The 7,574-nt window shown below is 43.0% G+C and overlaps 1 pseudogene; it reads right to left on the bottom strand.

The window, feature by feature from the left end:
• Window positions 1-2,524: 2,524 nt before the first annotated feature.
• Window positions 2,525-2,866, bottom strand: LOC132522827 (cytochrome b-c1 complex subunit 7-like; annotated as a pseudogene).
• Window positions 2,867-7,574: the final 4,708 nt, after the last annotated feature.

The following is a 7,574-nucleotide window of genomic DNA, read 5'->3' as shown; positions in this document are numbered from 1 at the left end:
AGCTCCTGATGGCAGTGGCGGGCTCCTGCCTGGCTAGAGGCAGGGCCACACCAAGCTGGTTCATCTCCCTCCAAGTGTGAGCACACTCACTGGCAGTGGTGGCCTCGGCCTTAGCGGAGAGCAGTGGCGGAACAGGAGCCTGGTATGGGGTGGGGGGCAGGCCCTCAGAGCACCAGGCAGTTTTCAGACAGCTGCCTCCACGCTGGGACTGGGAGCAAGCAAGTTTGTGCACGTGACCTTTCAAGAGCAGAGTCTCTGTTTCTTACAGCCCTCCGGTAAGCCCCACTTCTTTTCAAACCAGCTCATGTTCCTAGTGTTGAACCCCAGGGCTGGGGTGCCTAATATGGGGCTCGAACCCCTCCTTAGGGAGGATCCCCAAACCTGTGATATCCCTGTGCTGTTCTGGGTCACCCGCGAGGGGTGCAGGTCCTCATTGGATCACTTCTCCTTCCCTCCTACCAGACTCTGTGCGGTCCTTTCGTTACAGCCTAGGTCGTAGGAGAGTCATTCTGCCAGTTTTCATGTCATTCTCAGTGAGAGTTGCTCAATATGTAGTTGTAGTTTTGATGGGTTCGTTGTGGGGAGGTGAGCTCAGGGTCCTCCTATTCCACCATCTTGATCCTGCCTCTTGCATTTTCTAGATTTTATTAAACAACCATATATGATTGGTGTAATAAGCATTTAGCAAAGGGAGAAAGAGAGAATGAGTCCACAGGTCCTGCAAGGAACAGGTAAACACGTGGAAGCCCTCAGGCAATGTTTCCAAACTTGGCTGCATATTAGTATCAGCTGGGGAGTTTTTAAACATCTAATGGCCTGGCTGCCCCCAAGACCAATTCAGTATAAATCTCTGGGGCTAGAACCCAGGCTTCAGTAGTGTTTAAAGCTCCCCAGCTGTTTTCAATGTGTAGCCAAAGGGGAGAACCCCTGCCTCAGGAGAACTCCTGCATTTTCTTGTTCTTGGTAGGTCCTGGTAGTCCTGGTTTATGGGGGGGCTTCCTGGGTCCCTACAACCAAGCTCATCCCCAGGAGAGACATCAGTGTTCCTTGGCTCCCAGTATGAACATAGTTTTGTTCAGATTTCAGAATAAATGGATGAAGGATGAAATGAAATGGATCAGGGCTAGAAATGACTTTGGCCACTGGATGAATATAGGGAGAAATAGTTGAAAGAAGATGTGGGTTAGAATATCTGGGTTCTTTGTGAGGTCTGTCATCCAACAGCTATGTGATCTTAGGTTACTTTTCACTGAACCTCAGGTTCCTCATGGCTCTGCCTTTCTGTGATCTATTAGGATTAAATGAACTAAAACACATGAAAAGAGCTTTGTGAAATGTAAGGTACTATATAAATATTATTATTTTTATTATTTTGTAACTAATAATGTGAAGAATGTGCTCAGAGAAAGATGATATCTGAGGAAGACACGAGAAAGGTTGAATTACCCTCCCATAGGAGACCCAGGCCTCTGGATGGACAGGGAGAACTAAGTTCAAAGCGAATTAAATAAGGGGCAAATCCATGGACTGAAATGAAAAGCAACTTGACATGCTAAACACGAAACACTTCTTTCTCAGAAATCCACAGAAGAGACTCTGAGAAAGATCTTCCCTTTGCTTTTATGATGGCTTCCAGGAATTTATCCCAAAGTGGTGATGTCTCAGAATAAATAGGTTTTCTTCTCATAATTAAGCCAGAGGTTCTGGAAAAGGGCTGAGCACAAGGCTGAATTCACTACTGAGATTGCTTGCAGTTTAGCTTAGGTCCCAATGAGACGGTCCCTATGTGCCACCCAAAAAAGAATCCTTGCATATAGCTTTTTAAATTGGTGGTGGTTTTCCAGAATCCTTGCATCTGGACGACAGCCTACTTATGCCTCTAGACTGACTTTATTTTCCTCTGAAATTAATGTATTCTTTGAAAATAATAGGCCCTGGAAGGAACTTTACTGCAGCACTCTTTGTGAGAGGAGCTCAGCATTAGAAAGGGCCATCTGAGATATCATTTGACGTGGGTCATGATGAAGAGAGCTGAGAGCCCCTTAAGCACAGGGACCATGACTTTTTCATCTTGGTATCCCCTACATGTGCAGGACCCAGAAAAAGTACACAGTGGATCAATGCCCTGGAAGCATATCCTGTAGGCACAGTCCCTAGTCCATGGTAGGAAATTAATGAATATTTGTGGAAAGAATAGCATTGTCACCAGGTCTAACACACTGACAATGTCCGCTATCGTGCAAGCATGTTTTCCTTTTGTTCATCTCAGCCCACTATCAGCTGCAACTTCTCCCATAAAATGGAGATCTATTGCCCCACATTCTCAGGGTTAAGATGCATCTATACTGAAAATAAACCATAGTGTTTGTATGGCACATTATAGTTGTGTTACTTTTTTATAATTATTATAGACATTTATTTAAAATAATACATTTACAGCCCAGATAGGTCCACATTGTATATTCCAGGTTTAACCAACTTCATAAAAATACTTTGAGAATGGTTGCATCCACAGATTTTTAAACTACATGATTATTTCTTTGCCCATTCTTCTCTCTCTTTTCTTTCCCGAATAACCTCTTTCAGATATGGTTCAAGGTAGAATTTATCCTCCTCATATTTTGTCCACTGCTCTTTAGGCAAGATCTGCTGCCTCACGGTCAGGTCCAGTGCTCTCAACGCAGAACACCCTGTTGTTATAAAGGTTCTCAGGAAGTCTTCTTATGGATTCTTTTACATCGTCATTCTCATATGTTGTATCATCTCACATTAAGCCCAGTTTATTGAACCCTGCAGCATTGTAATACCATTTTCAAATACCCTCCAGCCATTTGCTTGACGCTGCAACAGCAGGCTTGCTCGCCATTTTGACCCGAGACCTAGCTGTATTATTGAACTGGAGCTTCGCAACTTGAGGAAGAATGACTGTTGCAATAATCATTGCAGGCAAAAGATAAAGGAAACCTAAGCAAAGAGAGTGACAGTTTTCTGACTTGGGCACCTGAGTGGATGACAGTGCTATTCACTGAGATATGAAGGAGGTATAGTTTTGAGGGGAAATAGGACACATTTAGTTATAGACCCACTGAGTTGTAGGTGCCTATCATCCAGGTGGCGGCGCTGGGTAGACCACTGAATATGCAGGTATGAAACTTGGGAGACACCTGGATAGATATATTCTTGAGCACTATCAGCATATAATAGTTATAGAAATCCAGGGGAAAAAATGAGTATAGAGAGAAGAACAGTGAGAGCAATTTTAAGGGGAAGGATGTGATAGGCCAGTAGCAGAGGATTGAGGAGAAAGGTGAAAATGGACACAACATGAAAGAAGAGAAAGTAGTGTGGAAGGGGCCATGAGGTTAAGGGAGAGATTTTTAAAGATTGGAAAGACATGTTTAAATGTTAATGGGAAAAGACAAGATGGACCTGCAAGGCACCTCTGTATCTGTTCATCACCACATTTGACCACAATAACCCTCAGAAAGTGTTGACTTCAGCCTTTCAGACCTTTAGCACAAGTTCCTCTCTTAGCCACCTCTAACTCCTACAAAAAATGGAATTCTAGGAAATGAAGTTCTCAGTTCATCCAGGTTGACATATCACAATCCAGCATAGTTCATCCCTTGTCAACTTGGTGTCTACACACACTCTTTAACTATATTTAATTTCCAAATAAAACCATCAACAAGACCATGCTTTCGTATAACATGATTAAACTACTCTTCACATGACTGAAAACATGTTAACCCTCTCCTAACCAAAAGATACACAAAGTCCACTTCATCTATCCTGAAGAGCAAAGTTTTGCCATCCATCAGGCACTAAACTGAACCTTCAAAAGGCTATTACATAATTCAATCAAGTGAGCTGTTTCTAGGTGATGGGAAGACTAGTATTGCCCTCGTTTTCTGTAAAGTGAGTTCCCTGGTCAGCAATAATGCTCTGTGGGATACGATGACGGTGCATAGGGCTTTCTGTAAGTCCATACATAGATGGGTGTTTAGGGAAGAATCACTGAGGAGGGGAAAGCAAATCCATATGCAAAGTAAGTATCTATTCTAGTAAGAACAATACACTTTCCCTTCTGTTATGGAAATGGCTCTGTATACTCAGCCTGATGCCAGGTGGACTGAGAAACAATGTCATATATTTGACTGGTGTTGGTCTTTGCTTTTGGCAGTTAGGGACTCAGTAGTGGAGGTAACCAGACTTGCTCTTTAATCAGCAACATGGACAACCTCTATCCCTGTAGCCATGGCCACTTTATTTATGAATGCCTTGGTCAAGGACAGGAGTGACTGGGGAAAGAGGCTGACTGACATCCACAAAACAGGTCATCTTGTCTACCTGATTAAGATCTTGCTCTTTGGTTAGCATTCACCTGGGACACGAATATCATATTCTGTGCTCTTTCAAAGAGGTCTATCCTCATACCTTTTCTCCAGAACTCACTGCCTCCAATTCTCCAGTCATCTTCCTTCCAATCCAAACTCTTAGTGATTTGCTCATGAATTAATGTAGAGCAATACTTTTGTTCATCTTCCTTCCAGGCAAGTTAACCAACCAGGTGTACTGCTTGGAGTTTTGACCACCGAAGAGATTTCTCTTCAACACTGTCCTTCACAGTCACACTGAGTGGAGCTATAATGCTGCAGGCATCCAATTTCAACTTCTGCCAGTATTTTTGGTGTTGATTTGGAATGAGAGACTGAAGAGGGGTGTGAGCTTAGAGAATAATTCTGGAGGGAGGGGAAAGAATTTTGAAGAGAAAAGAGAGCTGCTGTCCACAATGGAAAACTGGGGAAAGAGCAGAGATATTTAACAGATTTTATTAATGTTTAAAATATAATTTTTCAATATAGAACCTCTTCCCCTAGTCCCACGGGATTTTCGGTAAAATATTCATTTCTCATCCATGCATGAAAGAGGTGGACCTACAGTGGGAATACATCAAAATGCTGAGTGCAGTCTCAATAGTAGGCCTGGAGCAACAGCTATAGCTGCTCCCAGGAAGCCTGCTACACCCCTGTTATATTGGCGGAAACCAATGCAAAGCACTATTATTAAATCGCCGTGAGCAGTTTCTGCCCTGCAAGAATACACTTTGAGGCAGATTGTCCTTTGTCTCAGGAGGCTAAAGTCCTGAACTGGCCCTTTAGTTACCCAAAGTTTCTACCTGTTTTTCTTGGGAAGATCTGTTGTGTAACCTGAATGCAGATATTTTAGCCTAAAAAGCTAAATGACTGTGGTGTAATATAAATTGTCCTGGCTAGGTTTTAGCAGCCAAAATTATGCATCTACAGATTTTGTTGCTTCTTTTTGGAGAAATGTTTATTTTCTTTGTAGACAATTAAACTGGATGTTCTTCACCTAGAAGTGGTTGCTTACTCCTCTAGAGATGCATGTGCCCTTATGTGCAGAAATAGGAAGCTGTGAGGAAGAGAAAGGCAGGAGGGACATGTAAGTAAGGTCTTCACCTCACCCTGGAATAGTCCTTAAAAGCTGGGCTTGGTTTGATGCATGCCAGCTGTTTAATGTCTTGTACATGGGACATGTGGTTAAGAGCATGGGCTCTGGGGTTAGATCACCTTCATCTGAATCCCCCCTCTACCATTTACAGGCCGTCTTGCCTTGAGCAAATTACCTAACTTCTCTGTTCTTCATTTTCCTTATTTTAAAATTGGAGGGATAATAGTTGTTACTCTATAAGGTTGTTGAGAGGACTGAAATGAGTATGTACAGAGTTTAGCACAATGCCTGGCATATAGTAATATCTCAATAAATTTTAAAACAATCAAGAAAATACTGATACTGGGCTATCAATGCTATGATTGTTTTGTAGGAACCAGCAGGTGAGGCCACACTCCTTTGGGTAGGCTGGAGTCTCTTCTGTAAAGGTACAATTACTACTGGCACTCATCCCAAGAAGATATGGATTCCAGGAGTAGATGATGGAATGAGAAATCAAGGATAGGTAACATGAGAAATGGGTCAGAAATGAGTGAGGCAAAAGGATTTACAGTGAAGGGCCAAATCTTCTGGGGGAAATGGAGAAACAGTCTCTGAAATTAATAGCGGGGCTTCTGACCAGAAGTAAGACCCCCGAAAACAAGAAATGAAGGCTGTCAAGCTCTGGTCAAGAAAGATGCTTCAAGATGATAAGAAACTTATGTATGAGATAAAGGGGAGTTGGGATCTGCACCCATCTTGGGGTACCCGCTCACGACTTATGAGGAACACACTGAAGAGGATACTTTTTCTGTCAGTATTGCTGTATAACAAACCACCCCAAAACTCAGTGTCATAAAACAATAATTGTATTATACTCTTGGTTTCTGTGGGTCAGGAATTTTGACACAGAACAGCAAGGCTGGCTTGTTTTTGGTCTCTGATGTGTGGGGCCTCATCTAGCAAGGCTTGAATGCTGAGGTGACTTGATAGCTGGGGTTTGGGATCATCTAGAGGTGTCTTCAAAGTTGATGCTGGCTGTGGCTGGGACCTCAGGTGGGCTGATGGCTGGAAAAAATACAAGTGATCTCTCCATGTGGTGTCTCAGCGTGAGATAGTTTGGGCTTCCTCATAGCTTGGTGTTTGGGTTCTAAAAGTGAGTCTCCCAAGAGAACTGGGCAGGGAAATGATTCTTTTTTATAATCTAACCTTGGAAGTCACATAGTGTCGCTTCTTTCAACCACAAATCCACCGTTTCTAGGGAAGGGAACATAGATTCCACTTCTCTATGGGAGGACTGTCAAAGTCACATTGTAAATAAGAGTATGTGGAATGGGGGTTATTCTTTTTGTCACATTTAGAAAATATAATCTGCCACAGATGGATGACACTACCAAACTGCTCTCTTGCCTGGGTTTTGGGGGAATTCTTTTAACATCCCTTCACACCTGGGACTCAAAAGCTAAATGAGCAAAGCTCTATTTGACAGTCCAATAGGACAGCATTCCTTTAAAAGTTAGAATTGGAAAAGTTGGCTGCATGATATGTTATCAGCTGGAAGGAAAAACCACTTTCAACACAGTGAGTGGAAAACAGGGACAAACATAATTATGGAAAAGCTGGAGCAACAGAAGCAAATCCTGCCTGGAGAAGCAATGGAGAACAATAGTAGCAGGATGAAGAATGGGGAGAAACAGCAGACCAGTGAAGACCATAAAAGGAAAGAATAGTTTCTGTGAAACAAATAAATCTTGGGCAAATTTAGCCAATCTTTTTTTTTTTTAAGATGTTGGGGGTAGGAGTTTATTAATTAATTAATTTATTTTTGCTGTGTTAGGTCTTCGTTTCTACACGAGGGCTTTCTCTAGTTGTGGCAAGCGGGGGCCGCTCTTCATCGCAGCCTCTCTTGTTGCGGAGCACAGGCTCCAGACGTGCAGGCTCAGTATTTGTGGCTCACGGGCCTAGTTGCTCCTCGGCATGTGGGATCCTCCCAGACCAGGGCTCGAACCCGTGTCCCCTGCATTAGCAGGCAGATTCTCAACAACTGCGCCACCAGGGAAGCCCCAAATTTAGCCAATCTTGACTTACAAAGAGTATAAGTTAAATGCCCCCTCCCACTTTAA

Source organism: Lagenorhynchus albirostris, chromosome 7 (genome assembly GCF_949774975.1).
Source record: "Lagenorhynchus albirostris chromosome 7, mLagAlb1.1, whole genome shotgun sequence".
Taxonomy (NCBI): Eukaryota; Metazoa; Chordata; class Mammalia; order Artiodactyla; family Delphinidae; genus Lagenorhynchus; species Lagenorhynchus albirostris.
The sequence above is the reverse complement of the archived record's forward strand: the minus strand, read 5'-3'. Positions and strand labels throughout refer to the sequence as shown.